The sequence below is a fragment of the Saccopteryx leptura genome, chromosome 7, assembly GCF_036850995.1.
Source record: "Saccopteryx leptura isolate mSacLep1 chromosome 7, mSacLep1_pri_phased_curated, whole genome shotgun sequence".
NCBI lineage: Eukaryota > Metazoa > Chordata > Mammalia > Chiroptera > Emballonuridae > Saccopteryx > Saccopteryx leptura.
In genome coordinates this window covers 38,601,709-38,615,695 of record NC_089509.1, presented here as the reverse complement: position 1 = coordinate 38,615,695, position 13,987 = coordinate 38,601,709, and the positions used below count along the sequence as shown (strand labels likewise).

Genomic DNA, 13,987 nt, shown 5'->3' with positions numbered 1-13,987 from the left:
TATAAGTCGGCCTCTGGTTTTTTTATATTGACTCATAATAATTAAAGTTGTTTTAGAATAGTAGGGTAGTATTAAAGGCATTATACAGATAATTTTATAGATAATGACTGAATTAAATTTAAAAAAATTAATAAGCTCCTACAATGAGTTGAATGTTTGCATCTCCCCAAAATTTATATGTTGAAACCCACCCCTCAATATGATAGTATTAGGAGGTGGGGCCTTTGGCAGGTGATTAGTGCCCTTGTAAAAGAAAGTTCACAAAGAGCTCCCTTGCTCTTTGGGAGGATACAGTGAGAAGATGACTGTCAATGAGTAAACAGGCTCTCATCAGACACTGGATCTGGGGTGCTTTGATCTTAGGCTTTCTAGCCTCTAAAATTAAGACCAAAAAAAATCTGGTGTGTATAAAACACTCAGTTTATTGTATTCTGCTATAACAGCCAAGTGAACTAAGACAGCTCCCATCATCAATTCATATGCCACTGACAGTAAGTCCAAGGACCTGAGAAGGTCCACAGGCTCCCATTTGAGATCCTATAAACTGCCTCTAGAGACTGACTTGTAGGTAGAAGTCATATATAGATTTGAATACTTAAAGGAATTAAAAATATTAATATAAGTAGAATGAACTCAGAAGTAATCTTAAGGTGTGTGTGTGTGACCCATGACAAACTGGAGAGATGATGACCTGCCCTGAGGACGCAGTTTCACTCACCACCAGAAAGCAGTGGCATCGCAAGGACCATGCCATCTTCTGGTGTTGCAAGGATTTTCAATTTTTCAAGGAAGGAGCAATGGAAATCAAGGGTTTTTTTATTTGAAGCTTTCTAACTTTTAAATCTTGTAAAGTAATTCAAAAATTTTAAACTCTCTGGGCCAAAAAAATAAAGTTGTATTTATTATAGTCCAGATATGTCCTGAGAGCCCCAGTTCCTAACATCTGATTAGTGTTGACTGGGCACTGCCTAGAACTGCTCTGCACGTCCAGGGAGGAAGGTGGCCCCATGGAGTCATACAGGAAAAGCTTAAAAGCAGTTACTTTGGAGACACATAACTGATGTTAGCCATACAAGAGGCCACTGTTATCTACAGCACTAAGCTGGGAAGAATTTAAGTTGAGAAGAGCCTCCAGCTGCCATTGGTTTAGAGTCAGCCTCCTGGGCAGAGAGTAGATGGCTGGTGCTGCCAACAAAGACAATCTACTATTGGGAGTAGCCATTAAGAGGATGAAATGAGGGAACCACATTTCACATATTGGGGATCTGCCAACCAACCCTCTCAGACCTATCTCCACTGTCTCAAAATGAGTCACCACTGGTAGCTGGAGGCCATGAGCCTTGCCATTTTTCCAATTTACAATTCACTGTGCAGATGAATGAATTTCCTTTCAAGAAAGCAAATAGAATAAATAAGATTCCCTAGAATTATAAAAAGGGCTTAAGTCATATAGACTTTCCTTGTGGTGGGTGTGGGTCAAGAGAAGAGGCAATATGTTAAATAAGCAAACTCACTTTATTAGAATTCTTTAGGTAATAATAGAAATGAAACAGTTTCATCAGGTTCCAAATGGCCATTGACAATTAAACACTCTCTATGCAGTTTCCAGGGTTTTTGAAACAATCAGAGAATCTGTGGTTTTAAAATAGCTTGTGCCCTGGCCAGTTGGCTCAGCGATAGAGCATCGGCCCGGTGTGTGGAAGTCCTGGATTCGATTCCTGGCCAGGGCACAGAGGAGAAGCACCCATCTGCTTCTCCGCCCTTCCCCCCTCTCCTTCCTCTCTATCTCTCTCTTCCCCTCCAGCAGCCAAGGCTCCATTGGAGCAAAGTTGGCCCCAGACACTGAGGATGGCTCCATGGCCTCTGCCTCAGGCACTAGAATGGCTTAGGCCACAATGGAGCAAAACCCCAGATGGGCAGAGCACCGCCCCCTGGTGGGTATGCCAGGTGGATCCCGTCAGCTACATGCGGGAGTCTGTCTGACTGCCTCCCTGCTTATAACTTTGGAAAATTACAAAAATAAATAAATAAATAAATAAATAATAAAATAGCTTGATTTGTTCAGATTTGAATTTAAGGTTTAAGTTGTATGCCCTTGCAACACATATTATATTCAATGAATGAGGTATCACTTCCTATATCTACAGATTATTTTACTAAAATCTATTAACTCCTGAACGCATCAAAGCATGCATTTGTGTTGCATTTAAATTAACTTTTTTTTTTAAAGCACTCAAGTTGGAATGAAAGGTTAATGTTATTCTGACACCTTTCTTGAGCATTGACAAGGGTCAGTGAATGTATTGGCATTTCTTGATACAGCAGTTGAGAGCCACTACTCAGCACCATGGAAAATGACAGGGTGTATGGGCCAGGCAAAGAGATCTTCACTGAGAGTCAGGTCCTTGAAGATCACAGGTACAACTGCTGAAACCAATCTAATTTAACCCTAAGTTAAATATTCCCTTGCTCATGGGAGGTAAATTGTCCTTTCTTCCTCATCTAGGGAAAGTATTCTTAATTTGTAAGCCCAAGAACAATAATAGCCAGAAACCTTTGTGATTTTTTTCAATAAGAGAAAAAAATCAAATGGAGAAGAATAATAGAGGCAATAGCCAACAGTTTTTGAGTTTTTGTCATTTATTGCACAAGTTCACCTAAGAAACCCTATCGTGAAACAGAAGGACTATCTACCCTATTGTTAATGTACATGGTTAGGCTAGAATGCTAACAGTCCACACTGACTATAAATACACTTCCTATTGGTTCTGTTATTAAACTGTTATATTTTTCTCTCAAAAATAAGATGCAAATGCAGTACAGCATCTTAAAAAATCCTGACTTTGATCATGTCCAAATGAGAGCCCTGCTCCACACGGACAGCACAATCACATCACTTTGCCATCCGCAAACTCTTCCCTGAAGAGGACAGATGTGAAAAACCGAGGAAGATGTGCACTTTCCCTACCAGTAATTTGCCTCTATTTTTTTTTTCACTCAGTTAAAATTTCAAAATTCTCATTTAAAAACTTCAGACAATGGGTTTGGGGTGGGAGAAGCACCCTAATGCGTCTGCTGGCATGGTTCCAGCCTGTCTCCTCGCCCTACGTTCCTGGGAGGGGCTCCATTACCTGGAGGTGGGAAGCTAACATGCAGTTTTAACTAAAGAGATTGGAGAAAAAGGAAAAGGCCCCACATGCAAAATAGTGGAGGCACTTTAATCAATATCTCCAGTCAAACACTGGTTAGGACATGCGAGAAAAGCATCCTAAGTTTCCATGTTCAGATCTAAAAGAAATTTGACTTAACCTAAAGGAAATCAGGCAAGAAGATTTAGAAAATTGGGGTTTTTCTCAAAAAATTTAATAAGATCTATAGTTTATCTTCTGGATTGCATAGTAATGTTTGTGGGAAACCCTTCCAAATCCAATTCCTGAAGACTGAGAGCTGTATTTTTTTCTTCCTAAGGGGAAGTTAAAGGGGAAATTAAAGAGCATATGGGAGTGGCCAGTAAACATGCCAAGGAAAAGGATGCTAATTCTTAATTTTCAAAATTATTTCTAGGTGTGTACATATATATTTTAAACAGGAGGCACAATCTTACCAGGAGGGGATGATTGTTTTACTGTAGTCTTGAGTCTCGGACTGCCCTCTATCAGCCATGGTGAGCAACATAAAAGAAATTAGTCATAATATCATGGTGAGTTGTCAGGGGCGGCTCCATATCATAGCTAATAAGATCGTGGCTTCACGCCGTTATTAAATCAGCATAAGGCAGAGGCTGATTTAACATAGCAAGATGCAACTTTGTCACAAGAGGAGCTGTTTAAGAATGTACCATGCAAGAGAATATTCACCACTATCGGATTAAAAGTTAAAGATGCTCTGTATCATAATACTCTTATATTTCTAAGTATGTCCAGTTGATCTAATCCAAAGAGAATCATAGACAAGAATTATGCTTACAAGAAATTTTTTTTAAAAATAAAGTGGTTCAACTCTTCCTCAAATTCCTCTAGAGCCTTTGATTCTCCTATCACAATCTGCTAATCTTCAGCACACAGAAATAAATCAGCAGGCCCGAAATGTATTGCTGAGGCCAATTCTCCCCACCCCCACTTCCTCCTTAGCCATGCAGCATGCATTCAGAGGCTTCTAGAGAGGAACCACATAGAATTCATTTGATCAAATATTTAATGCCTCTGTTAAATTTCTTGGAGTAGAAAGTCAAAGATTTCTAATATTGTCAGACAACTGGAGCACAATGATTTTACTGGGCATCTTCGTCCCAGAGGTGCTGGGTGAATACATAGTAGTGAAAATCCATTAAAGGGCAGAGTTTAGCCAGTGTTCTCTGCTCTCTTACCTTATAAGACTGGCTTCATCCTCTGCCACTCTATGAAACTGCTATGGTGCATTCCTCTGTGGAATGTCCCTGCAACCTATGAAATGAAGGAGAGATTTAAAGACTCATCAAGGAATGTAACTGCCAAGTGCTTTCAGAAGAAGGAAAAGTTTATACACCAGTCTAGGAATACTATTCATACTTATAGTGAAAAAAACCCCTAAAAATAAGTGATAAAATTGAATGTATCCTGTATGGAACCATTTGACCAATGATCATGTTTAAGAAATATAATGCTTTTACCTGAAAAATGTCAGATGAGTGGCTCAGATAAGTGGTCTGTAATTTACTTGTACTTAACAAAGGGCTGCTGATTAAATACTATATAAAGAATTTACCCAGAAGGTTAGTAAATATAGACTCAAGAATAAGATCCTTTGGCATGATAGGAAAAAACATGGCCAAGGTACAGAGGCTAAGGGAGCAACTTAGCCTAGGAATGAGTGACCAGCCAAATGTCACAAGCCTCAATATTAGAACCAGGTTGCTTATTTACTTGAAAGATTAAAGTCTTGAAGGAAAAAGGTGAGAAAGTGATGACATTCTGATATAATGCTGCAGAACTCTCAAATTCAAGCTCTCGTTCACGGCGAGTTCACGAAGGAGGATGAAAGCGATGCTTTATGGTGTGTGCACCACCCAGAACTGAAACTGGATCTGGTGCAAAAGGCATGGGCCGAAATAGAGCCTGCAGAATAAATTTACCCAGGGAAAGCAGTGGGTAGAATGAAAGAACAAAACAAAACACAAACCGTCAATTCTCACACTATCTTAGAGCATCCGTGGACCCCAGTTCCCTGGTGTTTAGTGAACACAAAGCTGCTCAAAGTAGTTTTCTGCCTCAAACATCTGGATTTGGATACAAGGTAACCAATTACAAGTCATTTCTACATCGTTAGCTATCTTTTACTCAGAAAATCCTAGCACTGTTCAAAAAAATTGATTTTTCTACCTAAACTCAAAGAACTTAGAGATGGAATAATCAAGTACAGGGTCAGTTTGGAATGGAAAGCTAATACGGATAGATCTGTGTGATTGTACTGATATAATCTCTTATATCAGTGGAGGTGCCAAAATTACTAAATGCAGGCATTTTCACTATTTAAAACAAAGCAATCTATGCTTTTGATATGGAGGAGTAATAGAATTTCAAATTTAGAGAGGATCTAAGATATTTCTTTGTTTGATCCCCTCATTTTGTACATCATGGAACTACAGCCCTACAGTGTCACTTACTTGGGGCCAGGCAGGATTTTAATAACCAGAGCAAGAATTCATTCTTTCTGACTCTTGTTCTAGACATCCATCTACCCCACACATGCTTAACTTGAGTTTTTTTTTTCCTTTACATCCTTCAATAAGCCTATGTATTGCATCCTAGAGCTCAGTATTCTGTGTCACATTATGCACTGTTTGAGAGCAGAAGGATACAGATTTATTTACTGTATTTAAGTGGAATTCAAGATTTTTGGACAAATGACAATAAAATATGGAATTATACCATGCCAGCTGTCACCCACATAAACATAATTCATTGCCAACTGCTAGCATTATCCTAGGCCAGCGACAGTCAACCGGTGTGCCGCAAGAATTTTTAAAACATGCAATACCTGACTATTTAGTCAGGGGCATTGACCTCTGTTCCCTTAGATTTTCAAATTAAAAAAAAAAATGACAATAGCCAAACACAATAATAACCATTCAGTGTGAATGAATCGAAAATATACCTATTTTATTTTTTGGTGTGCTGCAGGATTTTAGTAATTAGTTTATGTGTGCCATGTGATAAAAAAGGTTGAAAGTTGCTGTTGGAGGCAACTGCAGCAACCACGTGACCTCTTCATCCAAGCCCTTATTGCTCCTTCAGCTCATTGGCTCTCATGGGCTTCATCTCCACTCCAAGTGGTTCCCCGAAAAATTCTCACAAGCAGTCTCCAGCTCCTTACCCCCTGTCCTTCCACAGCATTGACCCTACAAATTCCCAGCCAGAGGCCAATCCTATGATTCACCTGCCATGTACCTATATTCGTTTATATGAGTGCCCTAGAAAATACCATACCATCACTTGAGTCAATGCTAAGACAGATTTGAGAATTATAATTTTAATGTCCACTCAAATCTCTTTTGTCCCCTCTGGAAAATTTTACTTTTACTTCCTTGGTATCTTTTTTTTAACTCTATATCACTTTATTCATGTATCTGAACCTAACATTTTTGTATTCTTTCTTATCAAATGATAATATTCTACTTCACAAAGAAAGCATAGGTGAATCAGGATAACAGGTTTAAAATGTCTCAGTGCCCTCCTCCTAGAAAAAAGTTGACCTCCACTTGTTTCAGAGGATAAGGTCATTGTGCTCTGGCTTAAAACCAGCTTCCAGGATTTTTTGCTGCTCCTCCTTGCTCTCTCTCTCTTTTCGGACACCACACTATATCAATTATCCCTTCCCTTTCTGTATCTTTTTTTTTTTTTAAGATTTTATTTATTGATTGTAGAGAGAGGATAAAGAGAGAGAAGGGAGAAGGGAGGAATGGGAAGCATCAACTCATAGTAGTTGCTTCTCATATGTGCCTTGACCAGGCAAGCCCGGAGTTTCAAACCAGCGACCTCAGCGTTCCAGGTTGATGTTTCATACACCACACCACCTTTCTGTATCTTCACCCTCTTCCTGTCAACTGTTACTCTTATCGTCAGTTTATTAAACTGCCCATGTTTTATCCTCCTGCACTTTTTTTAAAGCAAAGCTTTTCTTTGACCCTCTGTACCACTTAAGCTACTTTTTTCTTTTCTTCCAATAACGTAAGGCTTCTTAAACTTGTCTTCATTTATTGTTTTTACTTCCTTAAAATCTATTCTCTACACTAGAGTCAGGTTCTGCCCCCTCAACAATGGCAGGCTCTCTGGGAAAGGTCATAAAGCACTTCCTCATGGCCCTCATTGTTTCTTTGAATCTGCTAATTTTGAGGTTACCAAAAACATAATATTCTGATCCACCTGGCATTTTTCAATTCTAATCTTATTAGACTTCCTACCCCACCCCCTGGATTTTTATTATTGACAGCCACCTAGTTCTCAAAATTTTCTCTTCTCTTGATTTCCCTAACTTCTACCCGCTCCTAGCTTCCCCTCAGTCTCGCTGACCATTTCTTCATAATCTTCTTCATAGACTATTCTTAATCTGCCCCTTCTTTAAATGATGCTTCTACCCAGGGGCCTGTTACCTCTCCACTTATTTTCTTATTGTACTTTCTTTCTCCAAAGACATCCTTTTCATTCTCATGATTTTACTGAGCCCCACATGCTTATGACTCCTACTCTTCACTTAGATTTGACACCAAACTGTGTCTTTTTCTATTTCTCTAAGGTAAAAGCTTAGGGTATTGACTTTAGATCTTTTAACACATCTATTTAATGCCATAAATTTCTCTCTAAGTCCTGCTTTCATAATATCCTACAAATATTGATAAGTTGTATATTTCTTTACATTTAGTAAAAAGTATTTTTGAATCGAATGTATTAGGGTGAAACTGGTTAACATAATCATACAGGTTTTAGGTGGTGCCCAACTATACAACACCTCTCTGTACATCATGTTGTGTGTGTCCACTGCCTTCCCAAGTCCACTCTTTGTCCTTCACCGTTTATCCCTCCATACCCCCCCCCACCTCATCTCCTGCAGTCACTATACTCTTGCCCATGCCCAGGAGTTTTTCTTTTTTATATTTTTGCTCAATCCCTCTTCTCCCCAGCCCAGCACTCCCCCAGCAGCTATCAGCATGCTCTGTATGAGTCTGTCTCTATTTTGCTTATTAATTCATTTTGTTCATTAGTTTCCACATATGAGTGAAATCATAAGGTACTTGTCTTTCTCTGACTGGCTTATTTCACTTGCATAATGCTCTTCAGATCCATTCATGCTGTAGCAAAAGGTAGTATTTCCTTTTTTTTTATGGCCATAGTATTACATCGTGTAAATGTACCACAGCTATTTTATCCACTCATCTATTGATGGGCACTTGGGCTGCTTCCAAATCTTGGCTATTATAAATAATGCTGCAATAAACATTGGGGTGCATATATTCTTTCAAATTAGTGTTTTGAGTTTTTGGTAGTAATATTTTTACTGATATATTTCCTCAGGAAAAGGAAACAAAAGGAAAAATAAACAAACGGGACTATATCAAACTAAAAAGGTTTTTCACAGCAAAGGAAACCATCAACAAAATGAAAGGACCATCCACTAAATGTGAGGACATATTTGCCAATGATACATCTCAGAAAACGTTAATATCCAATACTGATAAAGCACTTATAAAACTCAACACCAAAAGAACCCCCCAAATTAACAGTCTAATTAAAAACTGGGCAAAGGCCTGAATAGACACTTCTTCAAAGAGGACATACAGATGGCCAATAGACATATGAAAAGATGTTCAATGTCACTAACCATCAGAGTAATGCAAATTAGAACAACAGTGAGATATCACCTCATACCTGTCAGAATGGTTATCTTCAATAAATCAACAAACAACAAGCGTAGGTATGGGTGTGGAGAAAAGGGAACCCTCCTACACTGTTGGTGGGAATGCAGACTGGTGCAGCCATTGTGGCAAGCAGTACGGAGTTACCTCAAAAAATTAAAAATGGAACTGCCTTATAACCTAGTGATTCCACTTCTGGGAATTTATCTGAGGAAAATATTTTTAAATTTCTTTTGAGATTCCTTTGACTCACGTGTTCTTAGGAATGTTTTATTTAATTTCCAGAAATTTGGGGAGTTTCCAGCTTTCTTTATATAATTGATTTCTAGTTTAATTCTATATGGTCTGAGAACATATTATGCATTATACTTATTCTTTTGTTTTTATGGTGTATATGGTATACTTTATGGCTCAAAATGTGTTATATTTTGGAGAGCATTCCATGTACGCCTGAAAAGAATTTGTGTTCTGTTATTGTTAGGTGGAATATTTTATAGTGTTAATTAGGTCAGGTTGATTGATATTAAGTTTAGGTCATTTATATATTTATTTGTTTTGGTATGTGTCTACTTGAGCTATCAGTTACTGACAGAGAGGTACTGAAATTTCTAACCATACAGTAGATTTGACTCTTTCTCCTTTCAGTTTTATCAGTTTGTTCCTCCTATATTTTGATGATTTTTGTTAGATACATAGACATCTAACAAAAAACATCTTCTTATAGAATTTATCCCTTTATTCTTATGTGATGACCCTCTTTACTCAGATAACCTTTCTTATTATGAAGTCTTCTTTGTCTAAAATTAATATAGCTACAACTTTCTTTTGATTTTTGTTCTCACGGTGTATTTTTATTCATCCCTTTACTTTTAACTTATCTGAGTCTTTATATATAATTAAAGTAGAATTTTTGTAGACAACATAAAATAGGGTCTTGTTTTTTAACCATGATGATAATATCTTTTAATTGGTATAGCTGGACCTTTCACATTTAAAGTGATTATTGATATAATTGGATTAATATCTACCATGTTTGTTAGTGTTTTATATTTGTTTTTTGTTTATTTTCCCCTTTTTCTGCCTTCTGGGTTTCAAGTTGAAAATTTATGTTTCTATTTCATCTCCTCTTAGCTAATGAAGTATACTTTTTAAAAAAATTACTTCAGTCATTGACCTAGGGTTTACAATATATATTATAAGCTAGTCTGTGTTCACTTTCTAATAACATTATAGTGCTTTATATATAGTAAAAGTATCTTACAACAAAATATTCCCAATTCCTCCTTGTAATCTTTTATGACATTTCTGACATTGATTTTACTTACCTATATCCCATAATCACCAAACCATCATTATTGTTGTTGCTTTAAACAGTTATCTTTTAGCATCAGAATGAAAAAATAAAAGATTTTATTTACCTTCAATCATTATTTTTTTGATGTTCTACTGTTCTGTAATAGATCCATGTTTCCAACCCATGTTATTTTTCTATGCCTGAAGTACTTCTTTTAACATTTTTTTTAATTTATTTTTTTTCCTAGAAATTTTTTTTTTAATTTTTATTAATTTTAATGGGGTGACATCCATAAATCAGGATACATATGTTCAAAGAAAACATGTCCAGGTTATCTTGTCATTCAATTATGTTGCATACCCATCACCCAAAGTCAGATTGTCCTCTGACACCTTCTATTTGGTTTTTTTTGTGCCCCTTCCCTTCTCCCCCCCCCCCGTAACCACCACACTCTTGTCCATATCTCTTAGTCTCGTTTTTATATCCCACCTATGTATGGAATCATGCAGTTCTTGGTTTTTTCTGATTTACTTATTTCACTTTGTATAATGTTATCAAGATCCAACCATTTTGTTGTATATGATCCAATGTCATCATTTCTTATGGCTGAGTAGTATTCCATAGTGTATATGTGCCACATCTTCTTTATCCAGTCTTCTATTGATAGGCTTTTTGGTTGTTTCCATGTCTTCACCACTGTGAATAATGCTGCAAAAACATGGGGCTGCATGTGTCTTTACATATCAATGTCTCTGAGTTTTGGGGGTATATACCCAGTAGAGGAATTGCTGGGTCATAAGGTAGTTCTATTTTCACTTTTTTGAGGAACCACTATACTTTCTTCCATAATGGTTGTACTTCTTTATATTCCCACCAACATTGAATGAGGGGTCCTTTTTCTCCACAGCCTCTCCAACATTTGCTATTACCTGTCTTATTGATAATAGCTAATCTAACAGGTGTGAGGTAGTATCTCATTGTAGTTTTGATTTGCATTTCTCTAATAACTAATGAAGATGAGCATCTTTTTATATATCTGTTGACCATTTGTATTTCTTCCTGGGAGAAGTGTCTGTTCATGTCCTCTTCCCATTTTTTTATTGAATTTTTTGTTTGTTGTTGAGTCTTTTAATATTTCTTGCAGAAAACGTCCATTAATGATAAATTCTCTCAGTTTTTCTTTGTCTGAGAAAATCTTGTCTATAGCCATACAACCCTGCATGTGCCCAATGTCATTTGATCTCAGAAGCTAAAAAGGGTCAGGCCTGGTTAGTGCTTGGATGGGAGAAAGTCTTTATTTCTCCTTTACTTCTGAAAAATAATTTCTTTGAATGTTGAGTTCTAGGTTGATGGTTTTACTTTTTCAACACTTTAAATATTTCATTCCTCTCTTTGCTTACTTGCATAGTTTTGATTACAAGTGGCTTTAATTCTTATCCTTGTTCCTTTATAGTTAAGATATATTTTCCCCTCTGGCTTCTTTTAAGATTTTCCTCTTATCTTTGATTTTCTGTGGTTTGACTATGCTATACCTAGGTATGTTTAACTTGGTTTGATATTTATCCTTCTTGGTGTTCCCTGAGCTTCTTGGATCTGTGGTTTATTTTGGCAGTTTCTCACCTATTATTACTTTCAATATTTTTGGGCTATTTTTTCTTTCTTTCATTTCTTGTTTTTCCAATCACACATGTGTTACCTATTGATATTGTTCCTAAATTCTTGAATTGTCTGTTTTGTTTCATTTTTATTCTATTTTCTCTTTGCAGTTAAGTTTGGGAAGTTTACATTGCTGTATCTTCAAGCTCATCGGTTGTTTCCTTAGCCACGTCTAGTCTACTGATTGCATTACACATCTGTTCTTATATGTTGTCCACTCCTTTTTTATTTTTTATCACAATCCTTAGCAAGTTCATTGTAATGTAAATACCCTGCCCGATAGTTTTCACATCTGAGTCTGCCTGTGATGATTTGCTTCATCTCTCATACTGTCTTTTCTCTTGCCTTTGGCATGCTTTCTAACTTTTTTTTTTTTGTATTTTTCTGAAGCTGGAAACAGGGAGGCAGTCAGACAGACTCCCGTATGCACCCAACCGGGATCCACCCGGCATGCCCACCAGGGGGCGATGCTCTGCCCATCCGGGGCATCGCTCTGTTGCAACCAGAGCCACTCTAGTGCTTGAGGCAGAGTCCATGGAACCATCCCCAGTGCCCGGGCCATCTTTGCTCCAATTGAGCCTTGGCTGCGGGAGGGGAAGAGAGAGACAGAGAGGAAGGAGAGGGGGAGGGGTGGAGAAGCAGCTGAGCACTTCTCCTGTGTGCCCTGGCCGGGAATCGAACCCAGGACTTCCGCACACCAGGCCGATGCTCTACCACTGAGCCAACCGGCTAGGGCCTAACTTTTTGTTGAAAGCTATCCATATTATACTGGGATATAGGAACTGAAATAAATAGGCCTTTCTTGTAAGGATTTAAATAAATATTGTTCAGAGTTATATTGTGTTTAATGTTAGCCAGAGGCTTCAGATTTCTCTTGTATCCTTTTTTGGGGTCTCCTCTTGACTTCAGGCTTCCCTAAATACTCCTCAGAGGCAGTCTGCATCTTGCAGCTCTTTCTTTTATTATCCATTGTTTGTATACTATAGCCTGTTAGGATGCTGGTAAACTGTGGGGAGGATGAGCATTCTATAATCTTTTGATTAAATCTCAGCCCTTAATGGTCCTGCATCCATGGGCTGTGACTTGCACGTGCATCCCCAGTGCCAGCCCTCTACTCCCTTCCCAGGCTGCAGTGTTCACAAGCTATTTCTCTGAAGCTCTAAACTGTGCTGGTTATTTTCTTCCCTTAGGTGAGAAAGAAAAGCTGGAGGGGCCCGGAATTGAAGAAACTTTCTTCCCCCAGCTAGGATAACACTCTCTCTGTCCTTTCCTATAGAATAAATCTTTGCTATGAAGAATACTCTAGGTGTATCTCACAATGATTACTCATTAGCAACCCTTGCCAGAGCCATGAGGAGATATTTCTCAGATTTTCACCATGAATTTCTGGAGGCAGAGCTCATAAAAGTGTGGAGGACCCCCTAAAGCCTTGTGCCCCGGAGCTTAAACTATTTCCCAAAGTACTTGAAAGCATTATATAAGTACATTTATATTTCTTTTAAAAATGTACTTAAACTCTAGGTTCTACATTATATTTGTGGACTACAGAATAATTAAATTGATCTCATGGGGCCAAATGTCTAGAAGGATAAACAGAAATATAACAGATAATTAATATACATTACGATAATTGTTATATACTAGCTGAATTTAACTAGGGAGAGTAAGAAAAGGTATATTGGGAATATATTATGTGCTCTTTTTTTTTTCTTTTTCTTTTTTTTATTATACCACTCAGACTGCATTCTCTCCCTCTTACTCTCCCAAAGGAAGAGAAGAACGATCATCAATGGCAAAAGGCAGTTGCACAAGCAACACCAAAAGCCAGCTTCACGCTCAGGAGAGAACACTACAACTCCTCCTCGTGGTTTCGGGTACTCTACACGATCAGAGAAACTTCTCTAGTAACAAACTATAGAAATGATCCCTGAAAGTATGGTCTTATATGTGCTCTTTTTAAATAAAGTTATAAATTAGTCACCTAATATTTATTAAGCACTTACTACTTGGCTAGCACTTGGTTAAGGCTTTGTTTATACTTAAGCTTATCTTAACTTGAAAATATTTCAATCTTCAAGAGCAAAAAAAGCAAGTAGTATTTTCATTTTGGGAAAACTGGGGATCAGCCAGAACAAGTGACTTCCCATGTT

General features: G+C 37.6%; 1 non-coding gene across 1 annotated transcript; it reads right to left on the bottom strand.

Moving 5' to 3' along the window:
* Positions 1 to 13,566: 13,566 nt before the first annotated feature.
* Positions 13,567 to 13,780, bottom strand: LOC136379164 (small nucleolar RNA U3). The gene has a single exon (XR_010746677.1). It is a non-coding gene; the product is annotated as a small nucleolar RNA U3 (small nucleolar RNA).
* Between the last annotated feature and the right edge of the window lie 207 nt (positions 13,781 to 13,987).